At 41.4% G+C, this 22,351-nt stretch overlaps 1 protein-coding gene across 5 annotated transcripts in view; it reads left to right on the forward strand.

Moving 5' to 3' along the window:
• Positions 1-22,351, forward strand: part of FBXL7 (F-box and leucine rich repeat protein 7) — a 188,034-nt gene that overhangs the window by 147,902 nt on the left and 17,781 nt on the right. The window lies entirely within an intron of this gene.

Here is a 22,351-nt window from a genome sequence, read left to right on the forward strand (position 1 = left end):
GAAAAATCTTAAGCATGCAAAATCCAAGTATCTTGTTCCTAAGCTGTATATATGGTGCTTATGTTCAGCATTGACTTAGCAGGGACAGGTTTTTTTTTCTGTTTTTACAGCAATTTTGACTTCAAATTGCACATGTGGATCACAGACTACTGTTTTTCTTGAGACACTTCAGCTACTTGCAGTTGAAAGTCAAGGAGATTTTTTTTTTCCCATGGTATGGTTGAAATGTGACAATGGTAGAGCAGATTATGCTGGCATCCTCATTCTCTTTCCTATGCCACATTGCAGAAACTCAGGCAACTGTTTATGGCAAGTCTGGGCGTAGTGTCTTGAACAGAACATTTAGAACTGGTGACTCCCAAAACTCTGAGTGCTTGCATTAGATATGGAAAGCTTGGCTCCATGCAGAATTTCCAAATAGGCAAGAGCTCTTCCATGTGTTCTTGGGAAAGAGATGTAAATAGCACCCCTGAAAAAGTTAATGATGCGCAAACCTAGCATATAAAGTTTGTGGAGTTGCCTTTAAATATGCTAAAGACATTATGGCTTGAGAAAGAAATTAGTGTCTGGCAAATTATAGGTTTGCATGTAAAGAACAATAGTGTCTTAAAACATGAAGTAGACTTATGGGAAAATCCAGGCTGTGCACATTTGTGTGCTGCAAATGCTGTGATGAGGGCAGAGTGAAAATGCCCTGGAGCATTTCTGGAAACTTCAAATGGAAAGATGAGGAGTAAGTGCAGAGGAGGATAGTGCAGAGGAATACAGTGTAGGGCATTATTGAGACTTAAACAGAACAAGCAAACAAGAGAGCTACAATCAACTTCTATCACAATTATTTTCTCACTGTCATTTGATAGAATATGGGCCAAATTCTCATCTCAGAGTAGTGTGAATCTGAAATTGCTATTAACCCAAGTTTCAGAATGGCTTTCTGGACAAATTCTAGTCTTTTACCTCTTATGTTAGTATCTTTGCTTCTCAGATATGGAATCTTAGAGTAAGCAAAGAGGAATGCTTTTCTTGGTCAAGAAAAATTTTCCTGGACAGAGAAGAGTGAAGGCGTTCCAGTTTCCATCAGAATCTGATGCTTTCATTGACATTTTTTATCTTATTCGGGGCATGAAATATTCCAAGAGGCAATTGGACAAACTGATTAAAAATTGCAAATGAAACACCTGATTTTGGTGGTAGAATCTGATTAAGAATTATTGGTCTTATAATAAAGTTTACTGTTTGACAGACGCTATTAAAGGTAAAATTGAATTTTCACTATAAACTTTATATGATCATGTTTATTAACGTTGCTTTCCCTAGAGTCACTTACATGTTGTTAAAGTAAAATACATTAAAATTTAAATACTGGTCTGGCTGGGTTAAGACCATTATATGTTCAGGTCCTTTCCTTTCATCATTACATTTTTATGAAGATCAAAAGTTTCTGTATTGGAGTGAAGGCCTACGTTCAGGAAAACTTTATAGTCACATCAAATCAGAGTGAAAATGGAATAGTTTTGCCACTCTTTAGTACAAGCAGTGCTTCAGAATGCTATGTGATGTGAACGTAAACTTGAGTAATTTTGGAAGAAGTTGTAAGTATAAATATTGAGTTCCAGATTAAATAATGTTTTACATTAGCAGTGAGTGGGTCTTGTGCAAATATAATAAAAATAATAAAATCAAATATTTCTAAGTAATTCTAGCCTATCGCATAAAGATTGAGTCTGAATTCTTTGAAAACAAATCAGGTCAACCAACACAAGGTCTAAATTCCGAGCTGTTTATAAATTTGTAACCTCCTTTCAAGGCCCTGGTTTTTGTATTTAAGACAAAAGGAAAAAAAAATCTGTTTTTAATTCTTTGCTCTCCTCAGCCTTAAACTCCTGATTCTTTTATATTTGCAGGTTTTAATATAACATGACTCAGTCAATGAAACATCTTTCTTGTCCTACGTGCAGGATCAGGTGCACTTTATTTGACATTGCAATGTGCTTCCCATCCAGCTACCTAGTAGAGGCTTGCATGCAATGAATGCTTAACTTCTTCAGTAGCCAAAGTAAACCTTTTGATGGTAAAAACTAAAATTTTAAGTATGTCTCTTGAAAGACATTTAAAAAACAATGTTCTGTTTAACACCACCTCTTCCTGCAAAGAGGCACATAGGAGAGTCGAACCTGGTTTTGCATGCACGAGTGTTTCAGTCTGATGCAGCTGTTTGACTTTGAATCCAGTGTTTTACGCCACACACTTTTTGCTTTTGTTTTCCTTCTCTTTGTTTCTGACAAGGAAAAGGTTTTCCAGCATGAGGGTGTGTTAGGGGGAGAGGGAGGGAGGACAGGACAAGACACTTTTTTTTTTCATAATTGGCTCATAATTTGGCTCAATTAACACGGTTTGTAGAAGTAGAAGTGTTAACAGTGTTTTACCACAAGCTGGCAAGTGTCTGTTTTTTTCTTTAGCATTTTTGTTTCTCTGATCAGTTCGGTACTGTTTCCTTCCTGAATGTGCAAAGGTGATGGAGGCTATAAAAAGCCTGTTAGCGTAAAGAACTGGGAATATAAGACAGTGATACAGATCTGCTTTCATGCTCTGTATCTGGGAGGTTTCGAAGGTGAGCAGGAACACGTTTCCCTCCAGCTGTGAATCACTTACTCTCTTCAGACCTGGGGTCAGAGAAGAAAGGAAATGTATAAATGTTAAAAAAGAGGAAAGGGTTTTGCCTGAGCTGGGAGAAACTACTGGAGGAGAGTCTGAGAGAAGCTCAGTGACCTCCCTGCGGCTCAAGTGAAATGACAGAGTCTCTGGGTGAGATGGGGCTGCTTTTTCGGGTAGCAGTCAACTGAGTAAAGGGCAACAGCAAAAGGGTTAGGGGGCTTCAGGGAGCACGGAGCAGTAGGTAACACATGCATGGCTTTTTATCCTTTGTTCTGAGTGACTGATGCTTGCTGAAGTAGTTGTTATTATGGTTTGTATCCATAATTGAAGAGATTAGGCGGTGCTGTGCCCTATTACCATAGGTAGTAGGGAAATAAAAGCTATGATAAGCATGTATTTATCCAAGTTCTGAAGCAAGGGTCCTACAGTTAATAGAAAAATAAGAAATATTGTAGAAAACACTGCAAAAGATTAGGGCAATGTGCAAAATCTTCTTAAGGTAAGATCTTTCAAAATGCATACTGCTCAGGTAGAGGAGGGGATGGAAATCAAAAGGTAGGGCTGAGCAGGGTTTTGCTGGTAAGCACACCAGTAGAGTTAGTCTCTTGCATAAATGTTTACACTCGATGATCAGGTGGACACTAAACAGTGCAACAGCAGTCTTTCAGAAAGAAGTAACAGACGTAGCATAAAGCTCAGAAGATGAAGATAATCAAATGAAGCGGAGTGAGCTACACACACTAAATAGTTTACTATTTTTAAATAACCATGCAGAATAAAGATAGCCATTGCAGGGATGAGGCTCAAAGCAAGCGATGACTTAGAGGTGAGTGCAAACTTACCTGTATCGATCTTTTTTTTTTTTCCTGTATTGTTTTTTTTTTCCTTTTTTTTTTCTTTTTTCCCTGTAACTAAGTAACATCAGGTAAACCTGTGCAGTTCTTCTCTGTGGTATCACTGAATCGTAGAATGTTTTGGGTCGGAAGATCAGGTAGCTGCACTCTCATGAGATGCAACCCTTATGAGCTCTGGTGCTAAACCCGCCCATACACCGTGCACAGGAAGGTTGTACATGTGGTTGATTCTGGTGTACAGGCTCTTGGAGCCCCGGTTTAAAGTCCAAGTTATTAGTGTTTTGTTGCAGCCAGTGTAAAAGCCAACTATGATTCCTTATGTATCTGTTCCCTACAGGTGTTCAGTGTACTTAAGCAACAACAACAACAAAGCCCAACTATAATAAAGTTGTTAGATGATACCTCTTCCTTTTCAAATAGCCTAGAGGAAATCTGGTTCTAAGCTAATTTATTTATGGGACTCTTTGTTGTTCCTTGCATACAGCAGATCGTTTCAGAAACAGTAATAGCATTGAAAAAAACGTCTTAAAATATGGAAACTGAACTCCAGTGAACTCTGTGCATTATGCGTTTTGTTTTGCTGCTTTTTCATTAAGTTGTTCTCTCTACCTTCTTCCTCTAACCAAGCCCTTTGAAAACACCTTGGTGGAGTTTCCTTGTTTTACCAATTACAAAGCTGCTATGTTCTCAGCACTCCTGTTAAAATAATGTTTTTGATAGTTGCACATAATTGCACAAGTGACCTTTCTGCACTGGTAAAATTAGGGCAGCCTTGAAGGTCAGCGTGAACAATTCACTGAATCAGCTTCGCTTAAAACTGACTTCTCCCTTCCTGGCATTAAAACCCTTGACAGGCGTGCGCTCCCTGCGCCCTCGGCTCACCCTCAGCTGCTTACACTGCTCAGCAGTGGTCCAGCTCCACGTGAGAGCAGCGTTTGCAGCTGTGGGACAGCAAAAGCTGCTTTCTTCTGCACCTGGCACTGCTTAGGGCTGCTCGGTGTAACTGCACGGGACTGAGAGGGCACCGTAACATGAGCACACCGAAGGAAGATCACTGGTGCTTCGGCTGGGCAGTATTTGTGTGTGCAGTACAGCTAACTGCAAGGCACCTTGTTCCCTGAGAGCCCGTCCGGTGTCCTGGGGGCATCTGATCACCGCAGGAGCACGTGTGTGTGCCTGGGTGGGGAGATACCGAAGGGGATGAAATATATTCTGTGCAAATGTCGCTGCACACTTACTCTGTAAATGTCCTGTGCAGAAATGGCACAAGTGAGGCTTAGGCTGCCAGATAACTCGGTCTGCAGTCCCGGAGCAGATGCAAGGACTTCACTAGGTCACTCTTCCTTCCCAAACCAGTGCCCTTTTCCTTTCCTCGGGTGACTACACCAGCTTTTGCTGCTTCATTCTCTGGAAATGAATTGCTTTTTCCACATCAGGTTTTCCCAGGCTGGGGCTTCTAAATGAGAGCTTCTTGTGTAAGCTTGTTCTTCAGTTTCTTTTGCCTCTTGTGCCCTGCAGAAATGAGCTATGTTTCTTGTGCATTGTGTTTTGTTTTTTTCTTTGAAATTAATAGGCAGTAACTTTCAGATCACATTAGTATTTAAACATTTAATATTGTCTTTAGTATTAAACAATCAGTATTGTCCTTTCTTGGCACATACCTACTACAGTTCTGTTTACTCATTTTGAGATTTGGATAGCTGGGAAAATATTCTCCTTTCCTCTTTGACTGGATTGTAATAAAAACAGTGTCAAACCAACAATTTTCTGGATGTTTTTTTTTTTCTTGCAGGGCCTTGAGGAAATAGAATTTCTATTGTTTCCACCAGAGTTCTGGTATAGCACTGCAGGTGGTCAGGAATTAATCACAACTCTCCTGTGTGATTTTTACAGGTGGTCTTTGGCTGAAACTTAAAAACTTTAACCAGAAAGCTCCATCAGCTTTGAAGAACTTCTTTGAAGAGCTGTAGGATTGGTTTAAGAATTATTGTCCCACTTCTCTCATCTTCGGGAAGGCCTTAACACACTGGTGCTAGCAAGCCAAAGGTGTCCCTGCCTCTTGTCTATACATGCCATTCTTCTGAGTCACATCACTAGCTTCTGTGCTACCTCGCTCTGCCTTCCCTTTGTGCTGCTGTCAGAAAATGCCCATCTCGTGCTGTGCTTTCTTCTCTTACCTTCAGACGTTTATTAGGAAGCCTAATATTTACCAGCTTAAGCAATTGACCACACATTATTTTTTTTAGTTCTAAATGCCGTATTGTCTGTTTACAGCTTAACCTTTCCTTGACCTGGTTCACAGCTTACTTACTTGACTTATGGCCCTCACCAGTTTTTCTCCACCATTTGGCTCCAGCTGTTCTTATAAAAAGAGACATTTAATTGCCCTTTCTGGTCAGCCTTAGGGCTTGAAAGCACTCATCAGTTTTAATCATGCTTGCAGTAATCTATAGAAGAGGGAACAAATCTTTACACTTTGCAATATAATGTGTTTTCAGCCATGCATTTATTGGAAGTGCTTATATGGCATTCTTGCATGATTTAAAAACCATGTGGGAGGGGAAGGAGCGAGATGTAAAACAGTGACAGAGCTGAGCAAGAAGTACAAGCGTTATGAATAGGATAGGAGGACAGGTGATGGGTCTTGTTCTGCAAATGCTGCCATCATCCAACTACAGCTTGTGTGAAGTCTCATCTCGCTGCCATCTGTTCTGAGCCTGTCGATGGTTAGTTTGATGTGATTCCTCTGTTCTCTAGTGCAAGAGAATAAACACTGTACAGCTCTTCAGTGCTGCTTGTGACTGTACAGCGCTTCAGCATATTCTTTGTCAATTGTCTCTTTATCCGACTGAAGAATGTTTAATTCTTTCACATGCAGAAGCTGTTCCTTGCCTTTGATTGTCCTCAGTGTGCTTCTCTGGACCATTTCAGCTTATATTAAATTGTTGTGAGGGGAAAGGACAAGAACTGCACATGGTACTGACTTGTACTGTCACTCTGAACATGGATTTTTCTTTTCCTGCTTTTTTATTCCTTTGTTAGCATTTTGGGTTTGCTTTTTTGTTTGTTTGAGAGAACGTTTGCTTGGAACAACAGTATGTAGCTGTCTATAGTAATGCCAAGATCATTTTCCTGAGCAGCAATTGTCAGCTCAAGCTGTGTCACTCTATATGGAAAACTGTATATTTCTGTGTGCATGCTTGTAAGTTTATTCGAACTGAATTTCGTTTGTATCTACATTAAATTGCTTGTCAATGTAATGTCTAGTAACAGAGTATGATTAAGATTTTTCTGCAGTCTCTTAGACTAAGCGCTTACCTTTATCTCCTTGAATAGCTTAGAATCAACCATCATTTTCATTATTTTCCCATTAAATACATTGTCTAGATTACGTATGAGCATATTGAACAGTCTGGATCCTTCCTTTAATGGCAAGTCCTAGTCTGTTTCTTGTCCTCATAAATAAAAACTCTGTCTCAGAGATCTTCCTACTTCTCCTTGTGGCTGCTCAGTTTCTTTCAGGACCTCTTCAGGAAGACTGAACATCTGGACATTCAAGTGGGCTATATCCACCAGATCTTTCTTTGTCTTTTTAATACTTTTTCTTGTTGAGGCTGCTAGCTGCAGAGGTTTTGTTTGCCAGATTGCAAGTAACCCTACATTTTCCATATTTTCCCCCTCTGTGTCCAGAGCTCTGGCTGAAAGACCACTTCATACAGCTCAGTAATGGGGCAGTTTCTCTTCTTTGTCCGTGGTAGGTGGAACTTGCATAAAGCCCCCCCTGAAGCTGGATAGCTTAAAATCTTCAGAAGGGGATGCTGGTCTCCTGCATTTTGCAGTCCAGAAGGATTGTTTAAAGCAGTATCAGTGGGAACGGTTCCAGGTTAGCCTCTGCAGCACAAAAGACCTACTGTGAGCCAGATCTGTGTCCAAGATGTATTCACATTATGCAAGTATTTCCTGTTCAAGATGACTATTAATCAAGCCAGACAACTCTTTTACAGCAAAAGCTTTCTATAAAATTCATGTTTAGGACATGGCGTAAAGTTGCTCCATAAAAACAGTTGTTGATGTTTAAAAAAAAAAAAAAACACACACACACACAAAAAATCTTAAATTGAGGACTAGGGGAGTAAAAAGACCACTTCTGGAAAGTAGAATGGCATTTAGTTCTTGCATGATCTCATCTTTATGCTTTTCAGGATTAATATTTCATATTTCTACTGAAAAATGACTGCAATCATTTAGCCTTGGAAAACAGGTTCTGTAAAAAGGATAACTTGGATTTTATATCAGAGGTGTCTTGTGAGAATGTAAGTTATCCTGTGTCATAGAAGATAAGCTTGTTTATTATGCTTTGACAAGGGTATCATAAAGTCCCATTACAAGATCTCTGCTAATCATCTTGTATTTGGATGTGCAAACTGAATTAAAGAACGTCACTAACTTTTGGCTTACAAAGTTCAAAATGTACTTGCAGTCTGCAAGCAACTGGTGTTTTCCTCTCTCTGCTTTAAAACACTGAATTTCAGGGAATAAGAGTCTCCTAGGCAATGGGCAACTGCCATGTGGAAAACAAAACCAGCACTGAGCTGTAGTTAAAGGCATGAGTTTTCCTTGTCATTTAATTAAGAGTCCCCGTATAATAAATACATATATATAACACATTAATGCAACAATAGTATGTATTGATATACATAAATATAAATAGGTATGAATATATTTCACTTCCGAGCTATCTTCTCATCAGGCTTTGTTGATCAGAACAACTGCAGCTTTCCTGTAAGACTTTTGCCGTGCTCCAGTGGCTGGTGGATGTGCAGTGGCTCTGTGCACTGACCGCCTTTCCTTGCACCCCCAGCCCCATGCTCCCCTCTGCTGATGCGGTTCTACAGTGCACGTGTGAAAACAACTCTTTTTTTCCAAGATGATGACAGCTCAGCTCCTCTAGATCTGCCCCATCTTCCTCTCTTAGAAGGACCTCTGCTGAGTTTCACACATATATACAGTGGAAGGTTTCCACTTCCCAGAGCATCTCATTAAAACACAGCTTTGGTCATTGCTGGCTGCAAGGTGTGCGGCTGAGGAAGCGGGGTCCCATTGCACAGGACACCTTTCCTGCTGCTGCTGCTGTTGGACAGGCAGCTAAGCTTGCCTTTTCTTTACAGAGACGGTTTCAAAGGCTCGGTTTGTGTGTTGCCTTGTGTAGCAGAGGGTGTGTGATGCAAGCTCTGGAGAGGAAGGAAGAGCAGCATTCCTCGGGGTTGGCTGCAGGCCACAGGGCTGTTCAGGTCTAAAGGCTCCTTGGAATTATAGGAACAACACAGCGGATATGTAGGATCATCCTTCTGAACCTGTTAAAGGAAATCCATCTACGCTAGGTACTTGACAACTCACTGGGAATCATAGTTAGTCAGCCAAGTGCACTACTTGCAGACCTCAAATGTGTTTTATGTTGGCAGTATTAATTCTGAGTAGAGAGCAGTGTTACAAAGATATATTTTATTCTTTTGGAAGTTAGTTTCACACACCCTCTAGGGATAGCATGCTCTTTTTAATCCCCCAGCAGTGAATTTTCACTCTTCATCTCATCTGCGCACACAGTAGAAGGACCAGGCAAACATTCAGTCCTCGTCCTGCCCTAGTGCACAGGGACAGCGAGGTACTTCTTCATTGATTTGCAGAATGAATTTTTTAAACAAAACCGGCCCAACTTTATAATGAACTTTATAGAGGTATAAAAGCAAAACCTTTATCTGTTCCTCCAAACAACTCCCTTGCCCAGCTTTCATTTGAGCTGGAACAGGGCTTTATCTCTCCCCTCTGCTCCTTCCCCATCCCGTGGTTATGGCTGAGATTTCCTCTCATTAAGGGAACTTCAGATGGAGCCCACCCTCAAATAAAAATCCAAACATTTTGCTTCCCTTTGGGCAAGGGAGGCAGGGAGGCATTTACAATACAGGAGACAGACAAATAGCCTTTCTAAACAAACACTGGATAATTGCTCTCATAAATGTGGGTCCTCATAATTTAAGAGCAATAGTTTATATACTTGGTAAGCCTTATAAACAGAGAGGGGAGACAAGGGCCATGGTTGTGTTCAATAAAAGCCCCAACTCAACAAGGCCCTTGATTGTTAAGTTGTGTGTTTGGCGAGCCTCCGCCAAGTTTACTTGCTAGCAGCGCTTTGCCGTGTGTGTTTATAGCAGCACGAAGCAGCAAGCTCTGGGAGATGCTCTGCAGAAAGCCATGGTAATGGGTGGTGGTGCTGAGAGAGGAGGCAGAGGCACAGACAAACCCTCCCGTGGATGGTAAATCTCTGTTACTACGCACAGCTCCATGCTTTGGATTTTGCAGGTGTAAGGCTCATATACAAAAGTTAAATTTAGTATGTGTTTATAGTACAATATATAAAAAACTTAAATGTGTCATGTTTGGCCAGATGGTGGAAACCAGTAGTAAAAGCTATGAGTTGGCCTTCTCACCACAGGCCCCTGACACTAGATAACTCCGTGGTTTAGGTCAGTTTGCCTGTTTCGATTTCTCATCTTTTAAAAATGCCATTTAGTCTTTCTTGATAAGGTTTTGAAACAGGTCATGAGTGAGTGTTAACAAAGTCTGTACAAGAGGAAGACTGTTCATGAGTATTGAATTACTAGCAGGATCTTCATATCACATCTAATCTTGGATGTATTCGGCCATGCAGGTGAACAAAGCTGGAGCTGAAAATCTCCCGTACATCAAATAATGAGCCTTAGGGTTCCCGGGTTTTTCTGAGTTGCTTGCAAGCTGCGTAGTTTTACATGTACTATGGTGTGTCCAGAGGGCTGTATTTTAAGTGTGTTAGCATCTCTAACGTTATGCTTTTGAGAAGTTTGTGCTGTATTATGCATCAGCTTCTTTCCCAAGCATCTACAATCTGCTTTTTTCCTTCAAACTAAAGCACTTTATATCTGTATATTCAGATTTTAGCTGCTGCAACTACTGCTCCTGATGGTAGGCAAGTTATGTCCAGCTCCAGCTGCACTGGTTTTACTGCTGGTGTTGGGAAACAACAGATTGCATCTCAGCAGTAGCAGCTAAGAATAGATGCATAGAGATGCACAGAGAAAGAAGCATAGCAGGCTGAGCAGAAGTGTTTTAACTGTGTTTTAACTGCAGTTGTGTTGTTAACTGTGGTGTCCAATATGTCATGTTCTGCCTTGCCTTCAGGAGATAGCTGACACAGTCAGGTTGGTGGGACCCATGTAGTCATACCTATGGCACTCTGGTGAGAAAAAATCTTTCTTCAGCTCTGTGAGCCTCACTTGCCTTGGCACCATGGCACCAGAATGCACAATTGCAAGGAAACAGATCTCTTTTGAGCCCAGCCTGTGCTTCCCATCTGAGGGCTGCTCCTCAGGCTACCGAGTGACTATTGGTTTCACTAATTCGATGTGATTGAAGTAAGCTGCCAAAGCTGTGGTGGGGAATGCATGTGGCAATACATACTGTGGAGGACTTGGAGATGATTGATACCATTTAGGTGCCCATCAGCTGGCTTCGAGAGCAAAGATTTCTCCAAGTGCACTGGGGCTACATTGTTCCTCCCACATTACAAGGAGCACAAGTGCCAGCTGCAGAAGAGGCCACTCAGCCCTGCTGGGTGGTTTGGGAGACCCTCAGCCCTGGCTGGCTGCTGCAGTTGGAGAATGCTGATGTGAGTGCGTTAGCGGGCAGCATGAAGCCAAGCCATGAAGGTGTCCTGGTCAGCTGTCAAAAGAAGACAGGCAACTTATTTTCTCCAAGTGCTGAATCTGTCAGATGCGGAAGCATCAGGTCTCTTACCTAAGTTCTCAACCACCCTGAATCATAAAATTATGCCTGAATGTCAAAGCACGTGCTGGGGTAAGTCTTTGCAACATATATGAGGAATGTCGATGCAGTGTTTCTTTTGGATACAGCCTTTTAAAAGAAGCAGAATATGAATTTACATCAAGGTTGCCGAGACAGCCAACAGCATCTGAATTCCTTGTAGGTTAGTGTAATAGTTACAGCAGCTTACTTTAAAATATACAGCTAAGTATAAACTGAATTTCCTAATCCATTTTGCATTGGATAAAACATAAGAATAAACGTCTGGCTTAGTCCTCTGGCTCCACTCGTCATTATCTGTAAGACATTTTTGACATTGTGTTGTGCAGTGGAGTTGTGAGTTCGGACAGAGAGGGATTACAAAAGGGAAATGAGTGAAATGGCAGCACTTTTATACCCTCATAATGAAGCCAGCTCATTGTGTGTTATCCTCAGAAGCCACTATGCTTTCCATAATTTGGGAACGTGTCCCATTTCTGCAGCATGTCTTCCACAACAGTAGCTGAGCTGTCTGCAGCCGTCCCCGGCTCTATATTTCCTGTGATGGGAAGTTCTGGTCCTGCATTTGTGTATCCCCTGCTGGTGGCACTGGAGCTCAGGTGAGGACCAGATGCTACCTGAGATCATTTTTAGGTTCTTGGCCCTTTGCTTGTGCTGCTCTGATGAAAGGGGAGATTAATATGGGAGAATTCGGTTAAAACATGGGTAGGAACCTCGAAAAGATGGTGGCATGGTTAGTTGCCTGGCTGAGTTGGAAGGAGCTGCGCTGGACACACCCTGGAAGCTGTTCTGTTCATGGTGTAAATTTACAGTTACAATATTTCTGTACTTGGAGTCTCCTAAAAGTTTTACAGGGAATATCTGTTCTTTGGGCAGTGCTGTGGAAAAGTGTCTCCTTTTCATTTTACATAGATGAAACCTATGTAAGTGCCCCTTGTTGTAAAGATTTATCAAATTCTTTTCAGAAAAATATTCTGTGGCTTATCTAATTAATTTTTGATTCATTTTACCATAATAAGCTAAATTAAACCTAAAGCTTCAAATCGTCATTTCCAGTGTACCTCTGGTTCATTTTCTTTTATAATTCTACAAAGAAACTTTTCTATTGTAGCATGCCAATTCTTGATCATAAGTATTTTGAGACCAAAAAAAAAAAAAAAACGAGAGAAGAGCTAAGCTAATAGCGCAAAATCATTCTGTTGAAATTGAGAGATTGGAATATCCTCATAAGGATTTTGACACCTACCTCTCCCTCGCAAGATATTTAAATATATCTAATTGTCTTTAATTTGGTTTTCTAGTCATAGTAGTTATATAATATTAAGTTTCCCCTGGTGCACACTTCTATAAATGAAAGGTAAGCTTTTCATTCAGTCATAGCACCTCTGTGGCTTCCAGTACTTTCTATACTTAGTAAGAAAATTCAGAACCGCTGTTTTATTACTGGCCATCTGTAATCGTAGTGATCTGCCTATAAATACAGCCAAATATAGCTTTATATGGAAATAATATACATAGATGTCTGGAGAGATAGTTGGATTATACCAAGGTTGTGACTCCCTGCTGGAGAGCTGGACTGTGCAGCCACTGCGGAGCTTGCATTAATAAACTGCTTTCATCCTAATTTCAGCTTAAAATACATGAACTGAGTAAAGACATGAAGTTAATCAGTAGTCAGTGAACTCTACATCAGGGATCAGCACCACTAGTATCAGCTAAAATAACTTACTCTGCCTCAATTGTTCCCCAAATACTGCTGCACTTGCATGAAGCTTGTCATACTCGGTACAGAAGGCTCCATCACGCCACCAGTGAGTGCTGTAGATACAAAGAGTAATGAAGAGAAATGACCGACTGGCCGGGGTGTGCCGGGACCAGGGCTCAGTCCCAAGGCAGGCATCACACCTTTGTTTCGGAGGAAGGAAAAGCTCAGGTCCATGCGCAATAATCAGCTCTCAGAGCAGGGGCACTGTGCACCTCTCTGGTGCCTTTTCTCATTGTGTGGTTTTCAAATGGCTTCTGGCTATTTTATAAGGCAGCAGATCACTTGGGAACGTAGGCTTCTCTCCTTCAGTGTTTATGAAATAGAGGTTTCTAAATCAATGGAGGCCATTCACTGTAAAAGCCTTGTGAGTCAAATATCACTTCAGAAACATGCATTTGTCACCTCATTTCAATAAAATTAAAGCCTCATGAGGTGTTTTCCTTGAAAAGGCAGGATGATTGAGATGGGGTTTTGTTCGATACAGGGAAAGCTCCCAGTGAGCTGAACAGGCTGTCTGACCATCGGCCTTGCTTGCTGCTGGTGCAGGCCCTGCAGCAGGCACCCTTCTGTGAGGTATGAACTACTTTCATGCTACGGGTTTATGCAGTTAAACCACAACCTGACATTGTGCTGGCAGAATTCAGATACTACAAAACCTATGTGCAGAGAAGTTCTGTGACCATTGATAGCTTGTTTTCCAGCTCCTGGCTGAGGTACAGTCATCTGATTTCAGCAGGTAGTGAACAGAAGGCCCATTTCATGTGGTACTGAGATGCTTCTGGGGAGAGTTTAACTCCTGAGATTGCTCAAAAGAGCACAAAATTCAGATGGAAGGAATTCTGTGCTGCAGAGACCTCTGTAAGACACAAGCTGCCATCAGCACTCCTGTCAGTGAAAACGTCCTCCTTCAGAAGGAGTAGTGCCCCTGCCACCGCCATCTCCTTCCATGTCTAGTGTCAAAACAGTGAAGCCAAAGTGAACAAGAGAGATGGCTTCTGGTGCAGACATCCATACCCACAAACTAGAGAGTAACGAGGAGCTGGCAACAGATTGTGCTTTCTTCCAAACCAGATAAGACTAAATAGTGAAAGACTACATTTTTGTAGTAGTTCTTGAATCACCCTCAGGGCTACACAAGTATTTTCCTGAACTGTGTGTAATAGCAGTATTATCACTGCCTTGTCTATGGCTCACACTTGCTGTAAATGGAATTAAAATGAAGGAACAAGTAGGTAATCACTGTAACTTTTCATCTGCATCGTAGTAGCTTAGTGGACCAGTGTTAGCGATCTCATTTCTTAAATCGGCGTTTCTCATACTGACACTTTCACAGTGACATGTTACTATACATGGGGCACACTATAAATAGTCACTAATCCAGCATTAGCGGAGTGTAGCTCAGCATAATGAAATGAGGGGAATACTTTCCAGGCAATTACTGATGTTAGCAAAAAAAAGACTCTCCGCCACAAATAGCACAGAGAGAGTGAACCAAGGCGGGAGTGCTTCAGAGTTAGTGTGGGTGGGGGAGTTGTGATCCTCTGAAATGCTGACTGCTGTAACCTTATGGTAGTCTCTGGTAGTGCAGGGGACTCTGCACATCTTAGGAAGTACTCAGCATCCAGATACTGCAGTATCAGCCTCTTTGCTTGTAAATCCAGTGAGCTGGAAAATGTGAAGTCACTGTGGGTCTCTAAAACATTTCCTATTATAAACTCTTTCAACCTCCTCATTAGAAGTTTTAAAATGTGCCTGACTGATCTCTCTGTTGGCTGTGCTCCATGTTTCCAAAGTATACTGAAAAAATGCTAGAAATACATTTTTACATGATTTCTTCGTTGTGCAAGTCTTTTTCTTGAAGTCTTTTGCAACTGAGAAGGAGATGAAGTCATTACTATAGTTGTCCTGAAACTTCAGTACCTAGTGCAACTGTAGCACAGTATCAAATGCCTTACATAGAACCTGAGGCTCATTACATACACCTTAATTTACATCACACATCCTGTAAATACAACCCTGTCATGACTTTACTGCTTAAATGTAGTAGTGCTGTGTCAGTAGGGCACTGTTTTGCTCTCTCTGCAGCTGAACAGAGCGCAACTTTCACCTGTGGTTCGTGTCAATCAGCATGACTTCTGAAGTCTCTCTCACAGGAAGAGTGCTGTTTGAACTGAAGGGAGCCTCTCTTAGAATTTCCTGGGACTTCAGTACAAATTTAGCAGTGTAAGTAGTCCTTGTCCACAAGCTTAAAATAATCCATCCAACTAAGAAGTCTTTAGCCTCAGCTCTACCTTTACCACAAAGCGATGGAGATGGAGAACATAGTACTTTTTCTGCACTGAGGAGGAAGATTAACAATGATATGTGCTACTCAGAGTCCCAGAACTGATGCCAGTAAATGCTGTCTTTCAAACTAAAGTTATAAGTTATCTTCAGTGTATTCATCATATTATAGGAAAAAAAGTTCTTGAGGAACTTTCACTGAAGTTCAGCAGTCACGTAAGCCCACATAAGCAGGGCTTAATGTGTTTCTGTGGATCATGTACATTGCAGTGAACTTCATCCTCTTTTAAAATGGAGATTGATCAGTATAGAATGAATCATAAGTGCAAAATCTGTAAAGTATGTGCTGAAGTGACCTTGAAAAAGTTGTGCATCCTTGTACTGACCTGATGGAAGAGTAGCAGAGGTTCATTTCTGAAAATAAGCATTGATTATGGTCTGTTATTTTGCCTTATTTTTCATGCACCTTGCCAGCATGCACTAAATTCTTTCAGTGGAGTTTTACTAATTTGTTTTAGAAAGGCAAGGATGACTGAAAAATCGGGGCTTAAAGATGGTAAAGGGTGGGAAGGTTCTTGGGTCACCTTGTCAAAACAGTAACTTAAAGCAGAATTTTCTTCGTAGATGAGTTGATGAGCTCTTCTTTTGTCTTCTTAATTGTACTGTTTCCTAGGAAGCTCAAGATGTCAATCCCAAATGCTATTCCAGGCAGCCTATACCTTAACCTGACTGTGTGTTTTATGATAATTTTTAGCTCTCAACTATAGTGTTTTCTCTTAGTCTCAAACTTTGCTACTGCTCCTTTTTGCATGCCATCTGAAGTACAGTAACCTTTCCATCACCTCTGTCTCTTATCTGAATACATTGTAGATAATGGTATGTATTAGCATGTCCTTTTCACTCTTCAGCTGCACAGGTCAAGATTACCTAACCTCTTCATGCAGTGTTTGTGAATTAACACATTTATTGTTATATTTTCATAAGGTTTGGATTTGCTTTAATGAGATATATTTTGTTCCTCTGTGTGAGGTCGTAAAAAGAAGAGGCTGCATGAGTTCAATTGAACTGGCAATCTCAGACTAGTTGAGGTTGGAGGGGACCTCTGGAGTCTGACCCCCTGCTCAACGCAGGGTCAAATATAGAGCATGTTGCCCAGGACACTCTCTAGTCAGATTTTGAGTATCTGTCTCCAAGGATGGAGACTCCATGCCTCTCTGGGCACTCTGATGCAGTGCTTGACCACTCTTGCCATTAAAAAAATAATAATAATAATTTAAAAAATCTTCCTTTAAATGGGAATTTATTGTATTTCATGTCCCCTATCTCTTGTCCACTCAGTGGGTATCACCAAGAAGAGTCTGGCTCCATCCTCTTTACACCCTCCCTTCAGGTATTTATACACAGTGATGAAATGCCCCTGAGCCTTCTCTTCTCCAAGCTAAAAGTCTCAGATGCTCAAGTCCTTTAATTATCTTTTTGACCCTTCACTGGACTCTCATAAGTAGCTCCATGTCTCTCTTGTACTGGGGAGACCAGACCTGCGTCCAGCACATCTTGTGTGGCCCCACCAGTGCTGAGCAGAGGGCCAGGATCACCCCTCCACCTGCTGGTGACACTCCTCTTAATGCAGCCCAGAAAGCTTTTAGTCTTCTTTCCTGCAAGAGCACATTGCTGGCTCATGTTCAACTTGGTTTCCACCACAACCCCCAAATCCTTTTCTATCAAGCTGCTTTCCAGCCCGTCAGCCCCCAGGCAGTGCTGGTACATGGGGTTATTCCTCCACAGGTGCAGGACTTTTCGTGTTGCTTTGTTGAACTTCATGCAGTTCTTGTCATGTCAGCCCGTTTCTCAGCCCGTCAAGGTCTATCTGGATGGCAGCACACCTATCAGGTGTATCAGCCACTGCTCTCAGCTTTGTGTCATTACAAACTTGCTGAGGGTGTGCTCTGTCCCATTATCCAAGTCATTAATGAAGAGGTTATATGGTATTGGCCCCAGTGTACCAGTAGTGACTGGCCTCCAGCTGGACTTTGTCTCATTGATGACAATGAGAACCCCTTTGAACCCAGCAATTCAGCCAGTTTTCAGTCCTTCTTTACTGCTCACTTCTAGTCTGTGCTTCAACAGTGTTTTGATAAGGAAGTTATGGGAGACAATGTCTATGTAATATTGAGTTTGTCTGTTTCTTTGTTTTTTAACAAAGAGGATTTTCTACCTATAAGTCACTTACCTTATGTTCAAGTCAACCTGATATTTTTTGTCAGATGTGGGGCTACTACTGGAAGTTTTGAGGTAGACTAGTTTTTCAGTGAATTTTCACAAAAAGATACCCATACTTTCTACAGGTATCAAGATCCACGATTGAGCTCTAGGGAATTCTCTAGTTTGGAGGAAAATACTGCAGAACAAGTACCCTTTAGCTAGTTCTCACTAATGGCTGTGTTATCAGCTGACAATACGTGCCTGCTTGAGCTATAGCATATACCGATGAAAGTGATCATTTATTTTCTCAGTAACAAAAGGTATTTTTGAACAGGAAAATTAGGCACCAGTTAAATTTGGAGCTTGAGAGTTACTGTAATGAAAAACCCAAACTCTGCAAGACTCCCATGATGGGGAGATCAGATTTGAATAAGACTGGAATCACAGTGCAAAAGTTCATACAGTGCCTGCTTGAAAGTGGAACTTACGCTTCATTTGCTCTTTGTAGAAGGCGTATTAAAGTTATTTCACAGAATCCCTGAATGGCTGAGGTTGGAAGGGACCTCTGGAGGTTAACTGGTCCAAGCCCCCTGCTCAGGCTGGGCCACCCGAAGCTGCTTGCCCAGGACCTTGTCTAGATGACTTCTGAAGAATTCCAAGGATGGAGGCTTCACAACCTTTCTGGGCAACCTGTGCCAGTGCTTCATCACCCGCACATCACAGAAGTGCTTCCTGGTGTTCAGAGAGAACCTCCTGGGTTCCAGTTTGTGCCCACTGCCTCTTGTCCTGGCACTGGGCACCAATGAACAGAGCCTGGCTCTGTCCTCTTTGCACCCTCCCTTCAAGTATGTATTACAAGTTGATGAGGTTCCTCAGCATGATTCTTTTCTGTGGGCTTCGTAAAAGAAAGTAGATATCTAAGATGTCTCTATAAACTGGTCATATTAAATCTGATGATAAATGTGAAATTGCATATAAAGGCGGAAGTCAGCAATGGTGGTTGATACAGTTAGGTTAATATGAAAAACAGAGGCTGAAGGATTTAAATAATGCTTTTTTTTCTAGAGTTCTTGCTTTGAATAATAACTGTTTCAGTGATTGTGCAGATGTAAACATCAGGGGTTTTTCCCCATATTGATTTTGATTTAATGATGTCAAAACAACATAAAAACAATCAGTGAACAGTTTTGTTTGTCTCATTTCAGTAAATTGAAATTAAATTGAAAAGGAATAATTGCAGTCAGTTAATATTTTATGCAAAATGAGGCAACTATTTGTTATGGCTTCTAGTAGACTGGGAAGTTATTGAAGTTGCCATAAATACGGAGCGCAGAATTCTTGATTTATTTACACGTACGTACATCTGATACTCCTCAAATGTCAGAGTACCATATGCTATTGCATATAAATAGCAATCTACAATTTATACATCACAAGTCACAGACACAGCAAGTGGGAACTCAGACAGCAGGGCTGGGTTTAGGGGATGGCTAATGTACTGCTCTCGCAGTTGTAAGTACCATCTGTTTTGACATAGTCTGGGACTGCATCGCGCTGGTGGTCAGGAATCCACGCAACTTAGTGCACTTGGGCTGCAGCCAGCTACATTTTCTAGTAGGAGAAAGCTGCCAGTGGCCCTGTCTCTTTCCCAGCTTAACTCCCGAATTTCCCATAAACAAAATGTTAATCCCTGTGGTTCTGAATAAGCATTATGTGCATGCTCAGTGCATCACTGTATGAATATCGCATGTGCGTGCAACAGAAGAGGGGACTGCTGACTATCATTTTAGTACTTTTATGATGTGAAATGTCTTTTATAAAAAATCCTAAGTTTCCATGTCTTTGGCAGAGAGGTGTTGGATAAGTTAGTGCTGGTATCCCGGGTTTCTGCTTTAGAGACCTACATTTCTTTTCTTTCCTCCCCTCCAGAGCATTTTTGTCACTAAGGTCCCAGAGCTGATGCTTTGGGGGACTGGCTTTGGCCAGCTCTTTGCTGAATTTATTCCTTTGTCCGAAAGCATAGTGGTAGCATTGTGGATTTGTAAGAAACATAAAACTGGATTAAGTGGAGCTTTCTACCATTCCCCTGAAAAGCCCTGGAGACCAGCTTTGCTTTCTCAGTTTGGCCACATGTCAAAAGGGAGAGGGATGCAGCCCTAGAAATGAGGTATTTGCCCGCAAAATTGGAGAATGCTTGCCAGGATGCTAGCAGGTGTTTTTGGAGGAATCTCGTTTGTAGGAAAGAAAATAAACTTTGGAAACTGAAGTATAAACAGATCTGAGCTGATCAGGAGCAGGTGTTTCAGGTCAGCCTTCAGTTACACTCTGCACAACTCAGCTGATTTTCTGCAATCCGCGGTCATACAGCAGACCTAGGCTGGGCTCTCGGTGGCACCCGTTTGAGCTTGCAAAAACATTATCCTGAGAGTAAACGCTACTTCCGATTCCTAAAAGCCTGGAAAATGCTCACCACCTCAGTGTAATAATTCTACAGGATTCAGAAGACTTCACCTGAATAAGGTCACCTTGGAGTGAGCAACAACATATCCAGCAACTAATCCAGCAGTTTTTACAGGAGAGGGCTGTGCTCTCTTTTCCATCAGCAGCATTTTTCATTCTTGTTTTATTACCACTCCCTTAGCGATAACCCAGATGGGAGAGGCATGTGGAGGTGGAGTGGAAGAGAGGTGTCCCTGTTCATTGCACTGCACTGGAGGGTTGAGGCTTCATCTGCTTTAGCATATGAATCCTCATCTGGGACACAGGCTGGGTGCTTTGTAGGTGCCTGACATGAGAATCCAGTGGGAGCTGAGCTGAACCAAGCCGAGTTGGGATTTGCTTTACTTTTCCTCTCTCTCTCTCTCTCTTTTCCCTTTAAATCTAGAGACCTCTTCTCGTGCTGTGTACAATTCTGTCCCATAATTTGGAGGGTTGTCTCTTCACAGATTATCAGTTAAGCCTATGTTTACAAAGCCTGAATTTATTTTAGGGAGGATAGTTGGACTATTATAAATTACATTGATTTAATGAATCTTTAGCATTGAAACTTGAATGTTAAGAGAGGAGCACAAATTTGTGGTTATAAATATATTGCTACTGTTCCATCTTGTGTTTATCCTATTGTTTATCATGTACTTCTGCAGCTTTGGAGGTCAAATCATGGACCCCCTATTAATTTTAGTCCATCATTTCTGAGAGTCATGCATTTTTAAAATGCAAGTATTTGATTACGACAAGCAATGTTCTGTTCCACAAAGAATTAACTTTTGGTGGTTATGCTGGAAACAGTCATTCTTGGGGAATTATTTGTCTGCTGTAGATTTGGTTACCAACTGTGGACACAAGTCGTCTTGATTTGTCAACAAAGTGAGGATATCTTTCTATTGTCAGCTGTTCCCCAAGGAAAGCATTCCTCTGGTTTGTATATTATTTTCCACTTAGAGCAATGCACATCTTACAGAACTAAATTCCAGGTTCTGCAGGTCTACTTGGTTTTAATCCATGTGAGCAACTTGAAGTTTTTTGAAAATCTTTCTCTCCTATAAACTTATATACAGCAACTTGGCTTGAAGTTGCTCTATAATAATGGAAACTGATAAATCCGTAATTCTAAATGTTCCAATTTTTAAGAAGTGAAGTATTAGAACAGCTACAACTGACTGGAACAGCTGACTGGATTTCTGCATTTTGAAGTTGGGAGTCACGAGGCATTTGTTCAAGTTTTCCATGTAAATTGCAAAGGTCTGTTTGTATCAACAGGAACTTAATGTCAGCATATCGTTCAAAGGCAGAGTAGGATCTGTTTGCCCTGGCTCAGTGTCACTCCAAGTGATTGGTTCTGGCCACATCTTTGTAGCTTGAGAGCCAGTATTGAATAATGTGCACTCATCTATATTCATGTAAAGCAGGTTTGAAATGAAGACCAAAGATCAATACATAAAGAAGTGAAACATGGAAGTGTAAATGTTGCTTGGTCAGGCAGGCAGATAAATGTTTTACCTTACAAAATCTTGACCTTGCAGTTGTTCAGACATCTCAGACTAACTCAAAGGAAAGACAGAACATAGTTGTAAACCCGTTTCACTGAACCAGGGTGTTCTCTGGATGATTTGCGAAGGTGTTTTGTATTCACTAGGCCTGGAGGTCTTTATAAGACATTTAGATGTAGAGCTTAGTGATATGGTTTAGTGGGGGACTTGTTAGTGCTAGGTCAGAGGTTGGACTAGGTGATCTTGGAGGTCTCCTCCAACCTAGATGATTCTGTGATTCTGTGATTCTATGATTCTGTGAGTTGTAGGTTAAATATGCCTGCCTAACAACTTGTCAGGTGGAGAGAGAGAGGATGGTAGGCTTTTCAGTATGACTGAAGTTAAGCAAACTTGCCATCTTTTTGCTGCCTGATTTTATCCTAAACCTTTATAGCCTGGGATTTTGTAAATGCCTATTTCCATTTTAACCAGTTATATTTTGCATATTTTAAAGCAATGCATTTAACAGCAAAGAATTGGATCCCTGTTGATGTGGTAATCTTGAAAATGGGGAACGATGAAACACGACATGTCCAGTCCATTGATAATCCAGTACTGAGAACCTAGCAGGGAACACGATGTGTCTCCTCCAAGTGGTGTGGGTTACGCTGGGAAGTGGTAACTCTGGGTCGGGAGGAGATGGATGGTTGGTACTTCTTTGCTGGCCAGTTGTCTCATCTGCATTTTGTAGGTCAGACACTCAATTTTGA

Source organism: Cygnus olor, chromosome 2, assembly GCF_009769625.2.
Source record: "Cygnus olor isolate bCygOlo1 chromosome 2, bCygOlo1.pri.v2, whole genome shotgun sequence".
Classification (NCBI taxonomy): Eukaryota; Metazoa; Chordata; class Aves; order Anseriformes; family Anatidae; genus Cygnus; species Cygnus olor.